Source organism: Pan troglodytes, chromosome 3 (assembly GCF_028858775.2).
Source record: "Pan troglodytes isolate AG18354 chromosome 3, NHGRI_mPanTro3-v2.0_pri, whole genome shotgun sequence".
NCBI classification, from domain to species: domain Eukaryota; kingdom Metazoa; phylum Chordata; class Mammalia; order Primates; family Hominidae; genus Pan; species Pan troglodytes.
In genome coordinates, this window is record NC_072401.2 from 164,449,460 (window position 1) to 164,469,578 (window position 20,119).

At 38.7% G+C, this 20,119-nt stretch overlaps 1 long non-coding RNA gene across 1 annotated transcript in view; it reads left to right on the plus strand.

The window, feature by feature from the left end:
- The first annotated feature begins 1,832 nt into the window (after positions 1 to 1,832).
- LOC129143789 (uncharacterized) overlaps positions 1,833 to 20,119 on the plus strand; it is a 253,105-nt gene continuing 234,818 nt past the window's right edge. The window contains exons 1-2 of the long non-coding RNA XR_008547656.1: positions 1,833 to 2,347; positions 3,094 to 3,204. This is a non-coding gene — a long non-coding RNA (uncharacterized LOC129143789). The remainder of the gene's footprint in view (positions 2,348 to 3,093; positions 3,205 to 20,119) is intronic.

Consider the following 20,119-nt stretch of genomic DNA (forward strand, 5'->3'; position numbering starts at 1 on the left):
GTTAATATTATGACCTCAATGTACAACATTGTAGAGAAAAAAATATTATTCTAAAAAACCACCTTACTTAAACTCTTAAATGTTCCATTCCACTTGCCCAAAAAGCTCTGAAAAAAGCTTTGTGTTTTATAAGAACAAAACAATTTTTTTCATCTAAAAATTTCTTTTTATGAGAAGAGTCAGAAGGATTTATCTCAAACCTAGAAAAAAATATTTTTATCCAAAGGGCAATGCTATTCTGAAAAATTTGCCCAGGCACTAAAGCCCTTAGTGAAGTAACTTACTAGAAATTCTATTCATACACACAAATGAATAAATCTGTCCAGAACGCTTCTGAGAAATGAGATATTTGTCTGGTAGGACAATTCCCTGAAAAGACAATGATAGAGATGGGTCTGGGGGAAATCGTCAGGCCCTCTATCTTCCCTCTTCCCTATTCTATGCAAAACTCCATGTCATTACACCATATCTGTATCAAAAGAGAAAAGGGAATATGTGATATATAAACATTGTATATATTTATAAAGTATACATTATAATCTGTTTAAGGTAATAAGGAAAACTTTTGCTAAAACACTATGCATAACTTATAAGCCACGACAGTGACCTGACAATACTTCATTTGTCTAAGCAGGGGCTCAAAGAATATAAAGGAGAATTGGAATAACCCAAAAATGACTGAGGAAAGTCAGATTCCTACTGAGAGGTGACAGTGTGCCGGCAGTCCTCACAGCCCTCGCTCACTCTCCGCGCCTCCTCTGCCTATGCTCCCACTTTGGGGGCACTTGAGGAGCCCTTCAGCCCACCGCTGCACTGTGGGAGCCCCTTTCTGGGCAGGCCAAGGCCAGAGCCGGCTCCCTCAGCTTGCAGGGAGGTGTGGAGGGAGAGGCGCGAGCGGGAACCGGGGCTGCGCGCGGCGCTTGCGGGCCAGCTGGAGTTCCGGGCGGGCGGGGGCTTAGCGGGCCCCGCACTCGGAGCAGCCGGCCGGCCCTACCGGCCCCGGGCAATGAGTAACTTAGCACCCGGGCCAGCGGCTGCGGAGGGTGTACTGGGTACCCCAGCAGTGCCAGCCCACCGGCGCTGCGCTCGATTTCTCACCGGGCCTTAGCTGCCTTCCCGCGGGGCAGGGCTCGGGACCTGCAGGCCGCCATGCCTGAGCCTCCCACTCCTCCCATGGGCTCCTGTGCTGCCGGAGCCTCCTCGACGAGTGCCACCCCCTGCTCCATGGCGCCCAGTCGGATCGACCACCCAAGGGCTGAGGAGTGCAAGCGCACGGCGCGGGACTGGCAGGCAGCTCCACCTGCAGCCCTGGTGTGGGATCCACTGGGTGAAGCCAGCTGGGCTCCTGAGTCTGGTGGGGAGGTGGAGAACCTTTATGTCTAGCTCAGGGATTGTAAACACACCAATCAGCACCCTGTGTCTAGCTCAGGGTTTGTGAGTGCACCAATCAACACTCTGTATCTAGCTGCTCTGGTGGGGCCTTAGAGAACCTTTATGTCAAGCTCAGGGATTGTAAATACACCAATCGGCACTCTCTATCTAGCTCAAGGTTTGTAAACACGCCAATCAGCACCCTGTGTCTAGCTCAGGGTTTGTGAGTGCACCAATCTACACTCTGTATCTAGCTGCTCTGGTGCGGCCTTGGAGAACCTGTGTGTCCATACTATGTATCTAACTAATCTGATGGGGACGTGGAGAACCTTTGTATCTAGCTCAGGGACTGTAAACGCACCAATCAGCAACTTGTCAAAACAGGCCACTTGGCTCTACCAATCAGCAGATGTGGGTGGGGCCAGATAAGAGAATAAAAGCAGGCTGCCCGAACCAGCAGTGGCAACCCGCTTGGGTCCCCTTCCACGCTGTGCAAGCTTTGTTCTTTTGCTTTTTGCAATAAATCTTGCTACTGCTCACTCTTTGGGTTCACGCTGCTTTTATGAGCTGTAACACTCACCGCGAAGGTCTGCAGCTTCACTCCTGAAGCCAGTGAGACCACGAGCCCACCGGAAAGAACGAACAACTCCAGACGCGCCACCTTAAGAGCTGTAACCCTCACCGCGAAGGTCCGCGGCTTCATTCCTGAGCCAGCGAGACCACGAACCTACCAGAAGGAAGAAACTCGCAGCCTTAAGAGCTGTAACACTCACTGCAAAGGTCTGCAGCTTCACTCCTGAGCCAGCGAGACCACGAACCCACCAGAAGGAAGAAACTCCGAACACATCCGAACATCAGAAGGAACAAACTCCAGACGCGCCACCTTAAGAGCTGTAACACTCACCGCGAGGGTCCGCGGCTTCATTCTTGAAGTCAGTGAGACCAAGAACCCACCAATTCTGGACACGCTACCTTGGTGAGGGAATGAATAAATCAGATGTTTAGGTGTCAGATTATACATCAGGTTTATTCCAGTTTGGACGTAATACCTTGAGCAAACCATAACAAAAGGGGACAGTTTACACACAGCTTTCACATAGAATCTTGCAGGGGGTACTTCTCTCTGACCACCTGAGAATGAGAAGTTTGCTCTCAGACATCCCTCCATCAAAAGCAAAAGGGTCCTGTCCGTTGAGCCAAAAATCGGAGTTGTCATTTTCTGTAACATACATAGAGGGATGTATGGTAGAGAGACGACTTCTTTTATTTTCTATGTAATCTGTGGGGGTAAGACCATTTGTCACACAGAAAATTACTAAGTCCATTAGTGAGGGCTGTTGAAATTGAAGCCCAGCACAGAAATTACAAATACAATGGAAACTGTTCTCTGATTTCACACTCAGGTTCATAGAGACTATGTATCATTTTATAAAGCAATTTATTTAGTAGTTTCCTTAAAGAGCACTATCAATTATTTGCATAAAGCTCACTTCCTGAACTATTTCCTTTCAGAGTATACTAAGTAACAATTGATTTAATCACCACAGAATTGAAAGAAGTATGCCTGTGGGGAACTGCCGGCTATTTTTAAAACCATATTCTCTACTTCAGTTAAACATAAAAGTGGTATGTGTTCATGAGGAAAATTTATCCCTGCTTGTATCAGAAGACAAACTGAAACAAAACAAGAAAAGAAAACATTCCATTCACTTTTATTTGTAGATCCAGATGAAGGTACCCCAAGCAGCTTGAGATGTGATGATGGAGACCAGTTTGAGAAGACCCATCATCTCTGATTTCCCTCTGATTATGAAGTAATACAACAAAGCTACAGTAAGTGGACTGATATGGTGGTGATTGCACACTGTTTCTAACTTCTCTCATTTACTGGCTGGTGTCTTTAGAGGTAGCACTGCATTTCATTGGCATATGTTTTATTTAGTCTTTCTAAATTAAAAAAGTATATATCTGTTATTTTCACACATTAGGAAGTAAGAAAGGATGTTAAAGAAAAGACACCTATTTCTGTTTTTAGTAAACAAAGCTTATTGAAAAAGTCTTTTTTGTATTTGCTAAGAATGTTTTTCATTAACAATGGCTGTTTTCTAATATTGGAGTACACTGATGCTTCCATGGGTCATTGATGTCAGCAAAGCTTGCTTGCCTAGGCATTCTTATTTGTATAAGTTATTCTGATGGTAATCCGGCTATTTCCAAACACAGTGATCTCTTCCGAGTTCATCCTCATTCTTTGTAGCTGGCTCCTTCTTTATGGCCAAATCACTTGGCTCTGGGTGGTTTTGTTTCTATTGCTTCTCAAACTTCCATTCTAATTTGAATTTGCATTTGTAAAATCACTGCCCAAATTTCTGATCGTAATCTAGCAAGCGTGTAAAGACAATAAAAACAAAAGAAGTTGCATAATTTTTATTGTAGAAAAATAAATCCTTCTGTCTTCTGTGATATATTCAATATGAATTCCTCTCCTAAATTTCTATTGTAATTTTTGGAGCATGTTTTTTATTTTTGCTTTGCATTATATATAGACATTTGTATGCATATCTTAGCTTCCCCCTTAGATTTTATTCTCCTTCATAATAGAAAAATACTTAATGAACTTTATATTCCCTTGCTCAGTCTAATATTAGGTTGGTGCAAAAGTAATTGCGGTTTTTGCAATTAAAAGTAATGTAAAAACCACAATTACTTTTGCACCAACCTAATACAATACCTTCAGTGAATATCTGAGAAATGTAAAGTGCATGTGCTTTGAGACAAAAATCTTGGTAAATTCTGTGGATTTAGAAAATAAAGTTGAGCAAAGTAATGTCTGAACAGTAAAAAAAAAAATCTAAAACTAAAAACAAAATATCAACAAACAAAAAGAATACACTATAAAATACTATAAGTAGTACCTATAAAATTAAGTTTATAAAGTAAAACAACATCTCCTGTCTCACCTTTCTCAATGCCTAGTCTTCCTCCCCAGAGAGCTATGCTTCCTTTGTTTAACTACTTATGCTTTTAATTATTTTTAGCACTTTTAATATAATTAGTAGTTTGCTTATATTTCTGTGTCATGACTTTCCAGTTTTAAATATTTCAAATTGATTTCTTGTCAGTTGTCAGAATTGACTTGTCAGTAGTTGGCTTATTCACTTGTCATAGGAAAAGTTTGTTAATTTCTATTGTAACCATTTTCTCAACCCTTTCTTATCTCAATATACTTAGATCAGTATTTTAGTTTATCTGTCACCTCTTAAATAATATACTTGAAATCAAACTCATATCACTCTTTTAAAAGTGAATCACAATAGTAAACTTTTGTTGATAGTGGCTAGTTGCACAGAAAACAACCCTTCACTCCATATCTTTTACACACAACTTCTATATTAAAGTCATGAATAATCCTAGCAAAAACTACATTTTCTGGCATACTTTGAAAGAGAGGTAGCTAATATAATATGAATAGGAAGAGTTTGGTGGTATTTTCATAAAAGCTCTTTAAGGGAGCTCAGTTTTATAAGTAAATCCTTTTGGCCTTTTCCTTTTCTCCTTCTGAGAGCGGACATGATGGTGCGAACTTGCACGATGGTTTGCACTAATGAGTTCATACTGGCAATGGAAGAAACATGCTGAGCTAGGATGGCAAAACAGAAAGAGCCTGAAATCTTGATGGCCACTGGAACTGCTGTAATAACCCTCAGTCATCAATATCTGAACTGCTCTTAAGAGAGAGAGAAATAGCTGGGCACAGTGGCTCATGCCTGTAATCCCAGCACTTTGGGAGACCAAGGTAGACAGATCACAAGGTCAGGAGTTCAAGACCAGCCTGGCAAACATAGTGAAACCCCATCTCTACTAAAAATACAAAAACTAGCCAGGCATGGTGGCGGGTGCCTGTAATCCCAGCTACTCGGTGGGAGGCTGAGGCAGGAGAATCACTTGAACCCAGGAGGCAGAGATTGCAATGAGCCAAGATCACACCATTGCACTCCAGCCTGGGCAACAGTGCAAGACTCCATCTCAAAAAAAAAAAAAAAAGAAAAAAGAAATGAAAAAGAAAACTCTAATTATTCAACACAATGCTATACAAGATTTTAGTCATATCGTCCAAACATATTTTTAAGTGCTATGTTGACAAAATACCATGTATTAACAGAAAACAAACGAACTTAATTTCAGGTAATTGAATGAGGGAAATGAATGGATGATACAATTCCTGAAATTTTAAATTTGCATTTTTTTTAGAATATAAGCTTAAAGATAGAGTTAATGGTTTGATATAGAATTAAACACAAGTATGGAAGGATAACATATTATTAAACACAAGAGTATGGAAGGATAACATATATTATTATACTATATAATAGTATAATGGCAGAGTAAAGCAGTGACAACACCTTCCCTGCCTCTGTTCATGTTTAGGGAAGTGCCACACTCCATTTGTGGTGTGCTTGGACTTGGATCCAAAGATTGCAGTTGACTAGGACTGATTTTCTGAAGCACTGGGCTGTAGCTAGGTTTTATGAAGGTTTTCAGAAAGGTGACTCTTTTATAGGAGACAAGCCAGTAGGGAATCAGTTTTAAACAAGTTAAACTTTCCCTCTCACTACTCTTAACTCTCACTCTTGGAGGGACCTACTGCCATCTCATTCATTTCATGCCACTGCAATCTACTCCATCCCTTCATTCACAATATCATTTCAAAGGTAACAATAAGTCACCTCCAGATTGCCAAATACATGGTTATCTCTATTTCATTAATATACTTTATTGCTCTGATGTAAGAAATAGCTGACCCCTGTGCCTTTTCAAGCCAATATGAACTTCTTTTTACTTTAAATTATGAGCAAGAATATATGCCTATGGTATTTTCTCTATACCTCAAATACAATATTGAGATTTATTTTATTAATATTCTTCAAATAATTATATTAAATGTAAAACATCATTACTGTATATTTTAGAATTCATTTTATATTTATTGACTTATTTTCTTGCTTTCTCTAATTATGTTTCTGTGTTCCAAATTTTTAATTTAGGCAGATTTTCCATTATTACTACTTTAAAATAAAATTACTTTAATAGTCAATACGTAAACATTAATGTAGTTTATGACTTATCTGACCCTCCCTGTTCATAGAGCTACATCATTTTTCTTTGGGGATAAAGTTTTTCTTTCAAACAGTGGATGTGAGTTTTAGTCTTTAATGTCTGAAAAGACAATTTCATCATCAATCTTGAATGACTTTTTAAGATATTACTGGAATAGAATACTAGGTTGAAATCAATGAAGGTTGAAGTGGGTTGAAGATATTACTTTCTGGTATTCTGGCATTTATTGCTACTGATGAAAATTTTCCTTTCAGTCTTACTGTTTTTCCTTTGTAGAGAATCTCTTTTTCTAGAATCTTTTAATTTTTTCATTTCCTATTTAAGTATATTTTTATTTTTCCTGTTCTATATAGAACCTAACACCTTCATTTTATTCAATTCTGGAATTCTCAGGCATTTGGGTTTTTACTAATTGCATTGTCTTTTTTTTAAGGTCTTGTAAGATCTTTTTATCTCAGTAGGCTTATGCTTTTGTTGTACTTGTTACTATTATTTATATATATATATACATGTTATATGTATAATATATATGTGTGTGTGTGTGTGTGTGAGAGAGAGAGAGAGATTGTGGTTTTATAAGTATTTTCTGAAGAGTACCAAGTAATTGGTACTCTTTTCTATTATTTTAGAATTTTCTATTGTTTGGAGAAATTACTTCTTTAAATATGCTTATTTTTAATTAGTTTTTTATGATATTAGATGCTCATTTTATTGCAAGATGTTTCATAAGTAAATTTAATTTTTTTATCCTGTTAGAAAATTTTAAATCAAGATTACTCTGGTCTTCTGTTTCCCCAAAAGATCATGTGAGGGAAGTTTGCATGGGTGTCTTCCACATTTTGGGGCAATATTGTGCTTAGTATCATACTATACAATTGTGATGGTTAGAACATATATTTTTGTATTTAGTCTCAGCAACCTGATGGAGGTTGCAAGAAGCTAGAACTGTGTTTTTCTGTTGTGGGTCCTGGTCTCTGCACGATTTTCGTATTTTTGACTTTCTGTCACCACAGCTATATACTTGCTGTCACATACGCACAAACACATATGATGTACACTATAAATCTCAGTGACCTTAATCACTAAACTGCCAAAAGAAAACTTAGATACCTGTGACCCCTCCAGCATTCTAAACCTAAAACCCATCTCTGTAGTGGGATTTTTGCTAGACCTAAGTGTATTCAAATTGATTTCATAGTTAACATCTGATAATTCCATGAGGCAGAGATGGCTCTGTGAGGTGAGTTCCCTTCTGTCTTGCGCATGACCACGTAATGGAGAAAACTGCCTGGACCCAGGTGTTAGGTGGTATCGTGTTTCAACTCACAAACGATCTGTCATTTTCAGCAAACCCTTTCCATAGCGTTGAGTTTCTGAGTTGGAATGGATTTTGAGGTCAGCACTTCCCTCCAGTTTTGGTGTGAGGAAATGATACAGGATCCGATTTATTTGATCTTAGTAACTTTCTTCTTAGATCCATCTTCATCCATTGCTGTAATAAAAGCTAAGTAAAGACCATCTTGTGAAGGTAAAGAATGAATCCATTTTGTTATCCCAGGAAATGTGCACAGCTCCAGGAATGTTACTAATTTGTTTATGTGTTTATTCTCTCAAGCCTTCTCCCCAATAACATAAGGGCAGGAATCATGTCTTTCATAATAACCACAGCATCCCCTGCTCTTAGTGCAATGCTTGGAACAGAGGAGGTACTCAATGGTGCTGCCTGAATAAATATTTGTCTGACTGATGGATGCATAGTTAGGCTTCAGGTTGTCAGCCCTCCTCCCTCCAGTCTATTATGAATTCAAATAGATCCACGAGAAACAAATTGGTGAGTGGGGAGACATAAATATGCCTATAAATAATCTCAAATCCAGGCCCCAGATCCAGCAAAATATGTTAACATGTACGTTTAATTCCTCTTGGTCATATCAACCAGTGTCCAAAGACGATCAAGGAACTTTGAAACTTTGGGAACTTTGAAAATCTGTTCTTATACATGCCACTATCTTTTATAGAATCCTCATTTCCTCTCCTGAAGTTACTTATCTTTGTCTACCTTGGCTTCTTGGTTTACTTTTTACCATTTCAGACTTCTCAAGATAATGTGTGATTTTTTTTTCCAAGTCTGCACCCTTGATCTTCCTTTCTTCTCTTTATATATATTCTCTATGAGTAACTACCTGGTAAATATATATGTATGTGTAACTAGATCTGTCCCAAGCATCTCACACATATCTCAAACCAAATTCATTGTATTTTTTCCATTTCCCATTTTAGTGAATGGCACCTTGAGCCTTACAGTTCCCTAATCCTTTCCATTCATTCATCAATTATTCCATCCATCCTTTAGGCATGAGGGGAAAAGACCCATTTATTTAGCACCTACTATATTCTAAGAACTGTGTACTACATACAGGGTCAAGTGAAATATGGTTCCTGAACTTACCGAAATAGCAAATAAATAATGAGTATGAAACTACTGTTGAATGCCATGAAACATCTGTGCATACAGGCGTATGGAACATATTAAATAACATTTAAATCTGGTTAAACATTAAGAAAAGTTTTAAATGAGAAGAGTTCTTTTCTCTTTTAAACGAGAAGAGGTTTGATGAAAATGTAGAAATTAGCTGCATGAAGGAAAAGGAGTGTTTTATCTAGTCAAAGGAAAAAAAAAGTTTAGATATATGTCCATGAGCCAGGATATGTTAGAGACCCCAATTTTATTCTAGAGGGTATCTGGATATCATGGTTATAACTCATTCTAAACCTTCCATTGTACCCTATGCTCACTGCCAGTTTTGTAAGATGGTCCCAGAGGTTTTTGCTTACTCATTAACATTGAGAAGCATTAAGTGAGGTTCAATTTTCAAAGCAGTTACCTAAAAAGAAATAACGGTTCTCTTTCCCCTCCAGATGGCTAAATGTCTTTAGACTGTCTACAGCCTTGTGCTTTCGCTGGAGTGTTAAAAACACTCTGAATTGTAAAATAATTCTTTCTGAGCTATAACTTTTCAGGAGTCAAAAGAGGACAATGAATGTCTTAGAACAGATAAAAATCTCTTTACAAAAGTGAACCAGGAATTTAAAATAAGATAAGTTGTAGAACTGTTAAAATTTGCATTTCAGCCAGGTGCGGTGGCTCACACCTGTAATCCCAGCACTTTGGGAGGCTGAGGTTCGCGGATCACCTGAGGTCAGGTGTTCCAGACCAGCCTGGCCAACATGGCGAAACCCCATCTCTACTAAAAGTACAAAAATTAGCCGGGCATGGTGGTGGGTGTCTGTAATCCCAGCTACTTAGGAGGCTGAGGCAGGAGAATAGCTTGAACCCAGGAGACAGAAGTTGCAGTGAGCCAAGATTGCACTACTGCACTCCAGCCTGGGTGACAAGAGCGAGACTCCATCTCAAAAAAAAATAATAATAATAAATTGCATTTCATTTCACATTTCACTCTTGTCCACTTATTTATTCCCAAATGATTTATAATAGTAGCTGACTAATGCAGAAACAAATAATAAATATCAGACACATTAAGTGTATTATTATGAAGGATGATGGTTTAGTGTTACTCATGGTGACTGGAATTACTCAATATTATTTATCTCAAATAATTTATGTGTTCTCATCCATCCCATTAAATTCATCTCCTTTTCTTTGAAACTCACAGTTCATTGTTTTTCTCTCCTTAGAAGGTTCAGACGATTTAGAAGGTAAATTTATTCTAATTATTCTAATTATGACAGTGAGAAATTGTTTAGGATGTATTTAAAAATAATTATTCAAGATATTTCTCAAAAGAAGACATGCAAATTGGCAACAGATAGATATATGAAAATTGCTCACCATCACTAATCATCACAATATGCAAATTAAAACCACAATGAGATACAACTTCACACCTGTTAGGATGGCTATTATCAAAAAGATAAAAGATAAGTGCTGGGGAGGGTGTAGAGAAAAGATAATCCTTACACACTATTGATGGGAATGTAAATTAGTATAGCCATTTTGGAAAATAGTATGGAGGTTCCTCAAGAAACTAAAAAAAAAAAAAAACTATCATATGATCCAGTAGTCCCACTTTTGGGTATATATCCAAAGGAAATAAAATTTGTATGTCAAGGATGTCTGCATTTCCATGTTCATGGCAGTATTATTCATAATAGCCAAGATATGGAAACAACTTCAGGGCCTATCCATAGATAAATGGATAAAGAACACCTGGTACATATCCACAATAGCACACTATTCAGCCTTAAAAAATAATGACATACTGTCACTTGTGATAACATGCATGAATCTAAAGGTTATCATGCTTAAGTGAAATAAGTCAGGCACAGAAACAAAAATATTCCATTATCTCACTTACATGTGGAATCTAAAAAACTCAAACTCATAGAAATAGAGAGTAGATGGTTTACCAGAGGCTGAGCGTGCAGCTGGCAGTGATAGGGGGAGGATGAAATATTTGTCAAAGAGTACAGTCTCAATTAGGAGGAATAAGCTCTGGTGATCTATTATACAGCAAGGTGACTACAGTTAATAACGACGTATTGTATATTTAAAAATTGCTAAAAGAGTGGATTCTAATGTTCTTACCACAAATAAATGATAAGCATGTGAGGTGATGGATATGTTAAGCAGCCTGAATTAATCATTCCACAATGAATATCAAAACATCACGTTGTACCCCATAAGTATATATAATTATTATTTGTCAATTAAAAATTAAAAAAATTTAAAAATCATTATTCAAGTGAGCTTAGCTTAATTTAGGTAACTCGACCAAAGAACTATTTGATAGTCTATTATTCTAAATAATATTTATGTCTCCAAATGCCACTTTACAAATGCTATGAGTTAGATTAAAACAAGGTACAGAAGATGTCAAAATGGAGAGGATTAATTGCCATATTTTGATCAATCGATGACACTTGACTATAGGTATTTCAAAGGAGTCTAGGTAAATAATTTTCTTTATTTTATCTTCATAATTAGAAACAAATTGAATTAAAAGTATGTATTCATTCTGTTTTGCATTAGGTATTAAAATAGCTTACATAAATATTTTTGTATTAATTTAAATTACATTAAATTAAAATTTGTATTAATTTTGTTTTGTATTAAATATTTCATAGTAGCAGAAAATTATTTACAGCTTGAATCACTATTCATTGTTTTTTCTCCGTCTAAAATCTAAATAAGGTACTTTTTCTCCTTCTAAGGTCATATTTTTTAAAACCTCAGTCCTAAAAAATTGAAAGCAAAATAAAATTAAAACAATGACAATACACGTAGATTTTATACAACCTATTATACATAATATTACTAAAATATTATAAAGGTACTCCTGAAAAACGTACATAAATGTCAACTGAGATTTCCATATTTCATTTTTCTGTCATTTCTACTAATAGCTTAAAATATTGTAAATTCAGATGGTTTGTTATATACACAATATAGTTATAAAGAATATTTTATGTTTTTCCTTTTTTAAAAGCATCAATATTTTCCTATTTTTCTGATACATCATAAGGTATGAATGAAACATTTCTTATGATTCCAACTTTAGTGTGCAATAATGCTTTCTGATTTTTCCAGTGTATAAACTAATTTTTGCATTAAGAAAAACAAAATAAAATCTCAATATTCCTGTTTCTTTTTATTCATATATTATAACTACTTAATTTTGCCAATTAACAACAGTACCTCAGTGAACTTTCATCGCTAAATAACATACTCATATAGTTTGAGCTTGTGGTCATAATACCTATAAAAATTATTGAAGCCCGTATGATTTCAAAATATACATAGCTGAACCTTAACCTGAGCAGGTACCTGAGATTTAATTGCTTTTGAATACAGCCAAGCTCTCGCCTTTCTCAGCAAATATTAAAATAAAAACATTCAGATTTACCCCTGCTCTTAGATTGTCAAGGAAAACACTATAATTCCTGACCCTATTGCCTGTCTCCTGCCTTGAGAAGGGGTGCCCAACTCCACCAGACAGTTTCCATCCCCATTCAACTCTCCCATTTGGCCTGTGCAGAAGACAGATGGATCTTGGAGAATGGCGGTGGATTATCATAAGCTTAACCAAGTGGTGACTTCAATTGCAGCCGCTGTACAAGAGGTAGTTTCATTACATGAGCAACTGTTACCTGGTGTGCAGCCATTGACTTGGCAAATGCCTTTTTCTCCATTCCTGTCCACAAGGCCTGCCAGAAGCAATTTGCCTTCAGCGGGCAAGGCCAGCAATATACCTTTACTGTCATACCTCAGAGATATATCAGCTTTCCGGCTTTGTATCATAATCTTATCAGAGGGACATTGATTGCTTTTCGCTGCTGCAAGATATCACACAGGTCCATTATATTGATGACATTATGCTAATTGAATCCAGTGAGCAAGAAGTAGAAAACACACTGGACTTATTGGTGAGACATTTGCGTGCCAGAGCATGGGAAATAAATACCACTAAAATCCAGGGACCTTCTACCTCACTAAAATTTCCAGGGGTCCAGTGGTGTGGGGCCTGTCGAGATATTCGTTCTTAGGTGAAGGATAAGTTGATGTATTTGTCCCTTCCTACAACCAAGAAAGGAGCATAACACCTAGTGGGCCTATTTGGATTTTGGAGGCAACACATTCCAAATTTGGGTGTGTTACTCTGGCCCATTTTTTGAGTGACCCAAAAGGTTGCCAATTTTGAGTGGGTTCCAGAACAGAAGGCTCTGCAACAGGTCCAGGCTTCTGTGCAAGCTGCTCTGCCACTTGGGTCACATGACCCAGCAGATCCAATGGTGCTTGAGGTGTCAGTGGCAGATAGGGATGCTCTTTGGAGCCTTTAGCTGGCTCCCACGTCCCATAGGTGAATCACAGTGGAGGCCTCTAGGATTTTGGAACAAGTCCCTGCCATCTTCTGCAGATAACTACTCTCCTTTTTAGAGACAGCTCTTGGCCTGTTACTGGGATTTGGTGGAAGCTGAATGCTTGACTATGGGTCATCAAGTCATCATGTGGCCTGAACTGCCTGTCATGAAATGGGTGCTTTCTGACCCATCTGCCCATAAAGTGGGTCATGCACTGCAGCATTCCATTATCGAATGTAAGTGGTGTATATGTGATCGGGCTCAAGCAGGTCCTGGAAGGCACAAATAAGAAGTGGCTCAAATGTCCATGGTCTCCATGCCTGCCACCCTGCCTTCCCTCACCCAGCCTACACCAATGGCCTCATGGGGGGGGTCCCTATGATCAGTTGACAGAGAAAGAGAAGACTAAGGCCTGGTTCACAGATGGTGCTGCATGATATGCTGGCACTAACTGAAAGTGAATAGCTGCAGCACTACAGCCCCTTTCCAGGACATCCCTGAAGGACAGCAGTGAGGGGAAATCTTCCCAGTGGGCAGAACTCTGAGCAGCGCACCTGGTTGTGCACTTTGCCTGGAAGGAGAAATGGTCAGATGTGCGATTAGGTACTGATTCATGGGCTGCAGCCAGTGGTTTGGCTGGATGGTCAGGGACTTGGAAGAAGCATGACTGGAAAATTGGCAACAAAAAAATTTGGGGAAGAAGTATGTGGATGCTCCTCTCTGAGTGGTCAAAAACTGAAGCTATTTGTATCCCATGTGAGTGCTCACCAACGGGTGACCTCAGGAGAGGAGGAGTTTAATAATCAAGTGGATAGGATGACCCGTTCTGTGGACACCACTCAGCCTCTTTCCCCAACCACCCTGTCATCGCCCAATGGGCCCATGAACAAAGTGGCCATGGTGACAGGGATGGACGTTACTCATGGGCTCAGCAACATGGACTTCCACTCACCAAGGCTGACCTGGCTATGGCCACTGCTGAGTGCTCAGTTTGCCAGTGGCAGAGACCAACACTGAGCCCTCAATATGGCACCATTCCTCGGAGTGATCAGCCAGTTACCTGGTGGCAGGTTGATTATATTGCACCTCTTCCATCATGGAAAGGGCAGAGGTTTGTCCTCACTGGAATAGACACTCCAGATAAGGGTTTTCCTATCCCACAAGCAATGCTTCTGCTAAGACTACCATCCGGGGACTCATGAAATGCCTTGTCCACCGTCATGGTATTCCACACAGCATTGCCTCTGACCAAAGCACTACTTTACAGCTAAAGAAGTGTGGCAGTGGGCTCATGCTCATGGAATTCACTGGTCTTACCATGTTCCCCATCATTCTGAAGCAGCTGGATTGATAGAATTGTGGAATGGCCTTTTAAGTCACAATGACAATGCCAACTAGGTGACAATACTTTACAGGGCTGGGGCAGTGTTCTCCAGAAAGCCACGTATGCTCTGAATCAGTATCCAATATATGGTACTATTTCTCCAATAGCCAGGATTCACGGGTACAGGAATCAAGGGGAGGAAGTGGAAGTGGTACCACTCACCATCACCTCTAGTGATCCACGAGCAAAAGTTTTGCTTCCTGTTCCCATGACATTATGTTCTGCTGGCCTAGAGGTCTTAGTTCCAGAGGGAGGAATGCTGCCACCAGGAGACACAACAATGATTCAATTAAACTGGAAGTAAAGATTGCCACCTGGACACTTTGGGATCCTCTTACCATTAAGTCAACAGGCTAATGAAGGAGTTACAGTGTGGGCTGGGGCGATTGACCCAAACTATCAAGATGAAATCAGTCTACTATTCCACAATGGAGGTAAGGAAGAGTACACATGGAATACAGGAGATCCATTAGGGCATCTATTAGTATTACCATGCCCTGTGATTAAGGTCAATGGGAGACTACAACAGCCCAATCCAGGCAGGACTACAAATGACCCAGACCCTTCAGGAATGAAGGTTTGGTTCACTCTGCCAGGAAAAAAGAATGACCTGCTGAGGTGCTTGCTGATGGCAAAGGAATACAGAATGAGTAGTAGAAGAAGGTAGCCATCAATACCAGCTATGACCACGTGACCAGCTGCAGAAATGAGGACTGTAATTGTCATGATTATTTCTTCCTTATTTTGTTAAAAACATGTTTGTGCATGTATATACTTGTACGAAGAAAATATCTTAATTTTGTTTCCCTTTATCTTATGAAATAAGATTTATTGACTTCACATCTGCCTTTAAGTACTTAATAACTTTATGTAATAGTATTTGGTTTGGGGATTGGTGAGTTTCCGATTGTATGAAGGATAGTTGTAGTATTTTAGGTGTAGTTATGACCTTATTATTGTCTTTATTTGAAGATTATGTATGATCTCAGGAGATATGTATGGGTTCAAGCTTACAAGGGGTGGACTTGTGATGGTTAATACTGAGTGTCAGCTTGATTGGATTGAAGGATACAAAGTATTGATTCTGGGTGTGTCTGTGAAGGTGTTGCCAAAGGAGATTAACATTTGAGTCAGTGGGCTGAGGAAGGCAGACCTTAATCAGGTGAGCACTATCTAATCAGCCACCAATGAATATAAAGCAGGCAGAAAAATGTGAAGTGATGAGACAGGCCTAGTCTGCCAGCCTACATCTTTCTCCCGTGCTGGATGCTTCCTGCCCTGGAACATCGAATTCCACGTTCTTCAGTTTTTGGACTCAGACTGGCTCTCCTTGCTCCTCAGCTTGCAGATAGCTTATTGTGGGACCTTGTGATCATGTAACTTAATACTTAATAAACTTATATATACACACACACACACCACATAAGCTATTACTTTTGTCCCTCTAAGAGAACCTTGACTAATGCATTTCCTAAAAAGAAGGATGACAATGATTTGGTTATGGTTATGTGTTGTGCATTGCTCTAAATGATTTGTGTGTGTTAATTCATTTAGTGTTCACTCACCCTGTGTGTTTGTTACTATATTCATATTTTACAGATGAGTAGAGTAGACTGAGTCAGAAACCTAGGAAATAGGTTCAGGCCTTGGCAGGGCCAGAATTTAAAGATCTTTTTAGCAAATAATCAAATAATGGGCATCAAAAGGACCAGATAGGTGGGAAAAAAATTGGAACCAGAGGTTGCCGAACCACCTAATAATATGAAAAAGAAAGAAAGAAAATGGAAAGACTGTATTCTGGCCAAAAAGGGTAAAAGAGAAAGGGCAAAATTCCCAGGCTATGGGGAGACAGGAGATGTTTGCAGATTGGGTGAGGGGAATGGAAGTGTCTGATGGCAACAAAAAGACTTCAGAAAATGTGGAGTTGAAAATATAAGATTTTTTTCGAAAGGATGTTAGAGAAATGTGCTCTGAAGTTGAAGTGTATATTCCTCTTTATATAACTTGAAACCCAAATAAATAATTACAATTGCCTAAAATATTTTAACATGTTTGGACACTGCTCTTTACCCACACATATACCTTTCTGCATCCAGTATGTTTTAGCTGTAATAGGCTTGCGTTTGCATTTATGCCTTGGAACTTACTGGATAAAGAAAAATTATACATTTGCAGGGGGTGAAGAAGCTTGCTATTCAAAAAAGAAATCTCTTATTTCTTTCTCCTTTGCCTCTCCCACCAGAAAGTTTGTATTGAAAGACACTGAAAAGAAAAAAAGGAAAAGAGGAGGAAAAGGAAGCGGAGATGGAGGAGGAGCAGGAGAAAAGGAGGGAGGAAATAATAGACTGAGTTGGCTCCGCTAAGGCCAGAATGTCATTTATGACAACGTGAAGCTGATGAGAAGGTTGATTATTCACGTGTGGAGAAACTAGACAGGTGACATTTGTAATCAGGACCAAACCTAGTAAGGCAGAGTGCTTTGATTTCCTATATTCTAAAGGAACTGACAGGAGAACTCCTTCCAAACCAGCCACAGGTGACAGGTAATAAAGAACTGGCTAATTGGGTTCATTCGATGTGCCGTGCCACCAGGGCTCAGTCAGGCTGGAGCTGGTCATAGCATAACAGGCTGGAGTGTCTGCCTCTTACTGTGATTACCTTTCTGCCTTGTGGAAATGTGGAGGTCAGAGCCAACAGCAATAGCAATGGTGACAAGTAAGGCACAGAAGAGAATAGAGATGGGCCAGTAACAGCAAGGCTGGACATTTGGAATGAGTGTCAGCTCCAGACTTCCAGCTTCTGCAGCAGAAGCTAAAGTATCAGTAGGGGGCTCATCCCAGAGTATCAAGTCTTGGGGCTGGCCAGACCATGGGAGAATAAGAAAGACATATTTCACTCTACATTTTTAATTTTGAGGGTAGAGAGGGAATTCAAGCTTTGTGGACAAGCCAGTGATGTCTGCTTTCAATTGATTATAATAAGTATGGACATATCTCCTTCTTACAACATAAGAATGGCAGAGTTATTTGTCTTAGGAAAATTAGGAAAAATTAGGAACATCACTATACCAACTGTGGCTATATTCAATTTCAAAATTCCTTGTCATAACTAATTTTTTTCCCATGAAAGGAAGAAAGCAGAAATGCCTATTAGTTTTTTTTTTGTTTTTTTTTTTTTGAGATGGAGTCTGGCTCTGTCACCCAGGCTGAAGTGCGGTGGTGCAATCTCCACTCACTGCAGCCTCTGCCTCCTGGCTACAAGCAATTCTCCTGCCTCAGCCTCCTGAGTAGCTGGGATTACAGGTGCCCGCCATCACGGCCAGCTAATTTTTGTATTTTTAGTAGAGGCGGTTTTCACCACGTTGACCAGGCAGGTCTCGAACTCCTGACCTCAGGTGAGCCACCCACCTTGGCCTCCCAAAGTTCTGGGATTATAGGCTTGAGCCACCGCAACTGGCCAACTCCTATTAATTCTATGCTATGGCTTTTCCCAGAAAATAGTTTCTAATTCTCTGTAGAATCAGTTTTGTCCTAGGAAAAATGTGCATAGTTATTGTGGGGTTTTATTGAGTTAGAATTTGCTAGTAGATTAGTCAGCGAGTTTCTTCAGAAAGCTGCTCAACTACAGAGGTTTCTAACTTGCCCTTTAGAGAATATCATGTTTTTCAATAAATACCATTACATTTCTTTTTTGAAGCCCAAAACATGATTTGGGTATAAATTATATACAAAATCATTTGACGATATATGTCAATAGATTGCCTATATTTACAGACTCCCTTCTCCTTTTGTTTTTTTTTTTCCTGGAGTCTTCACATTGTAGTCTAAGTTGTGGAGATTATTGAAAGTAATAGAAGGACCAAAGATAGCATGGAACAATAAAGAGTAGTTCAAAAAAGAAAACACATAGGATGAGATTAGTCTATTAAATAATCTGAAGGAAATCTTGATTGCCTGATATTCAGATAATCTCAAAGCACTTATTATGTAACATTGTAATCAACTTTTTCAACTTCGTCAGTGTTGTTTTCGGTATTAATATTTAATATGCTATTACCTATGTATACATAAATTATACTTCTTTCCTGTCTCAAGGCATTATTTCTGTATTCCGCCTCTAACATTCTGCTCCAGGCTCATTACTTGTCTCTTTCCTTCAAATATGATAACTAGGAGCCAGTGTGGGCTCCTTATTTGGACACACAGTGGGCAACTCTTCACCTATGTGTGTGTAGTTCCTTTGTCTAGAAAGCCTTGTCACCATCACCACCAAGTCTGCTGAATAAACTTATTTTATTCTTTTAAACTTAGATAGTTCCTAATCTGTGATTCCTTTCCTTACCTCTGGCTCCACCTGATAAAACAGTTAATCCTCTACCCTTTCCTGTCTAAGTGCTTTCCATCACCATATTGCATGTATCCCATCATCTTGCATTTATTTCTTACACGTTTGTCTTTCTTACCCTAAAATAGTAGTTCAACTTGTATCTATACTCCCCTGTTTATTATCCAGCATCAACGTTGCTGAACTAAAATAAAGAATATCATAAGGAAATATATAGCTCTTTAAAGATGGATAGAAAATAAGCCTTCTTAAATTATCAAGAGATAGGTAGTGCTATGTGAGCTGTCTGAAAGCGTGGGCCTCTGCCTGCATGTCCCTTGTTCCTCCTGCCCACACAAGGCTGCAGAGAAGAGAAAGGAGACCAGATGACAGGGGGCCCGGCTCCTAGTCTTCCATTTATTCATTGTTTTAATAATTTTCTCTCTGGGATGCATAAATTCTTGTAAGTCTTCATTATCTGAGAGTTTCACTGATGTACTCCCCACTTTGTCAATCAGATCAGTTGTGAAGCTACAAGAATTATTCATTTACAATTTAGAAATGATATTATAGAGCCACACTTGACTTGAGCTGACATTGTAACACAGAATTACCCATTGCTCATTCTGCAGCCCATCTGTCATCCTACCCAATAACAAACTACAATCTTCTAGTTTCCTTTGAAAATGTCATGTTGATCGTCATCAGATTAGACTTTATATTTTTGTAGGTAGTGACTGTTTTTCATAAAGAACATGTTGACCTCTTAAAAATTTTTTAAAAGAGCTTGAGAAGTGATATTGAGATCTTTTTTTTTTTAATTCTGCTTTGCCTCTCATTCTACAAGCATGGCTTATTTCATTTATTATCAAGACAATCTCTTCTTATACAGTGGGAAAGATTGCCAGTGTTTCCTAATCTCATTAAATATCAGGGACAATCATCATGGGTATTTTTGTCGTCTTCATTATTACTCACTACACATATATATAATTATTAATCAACATTAGCTGAAGAAAATGGAATTTAGCATGATTCACATAA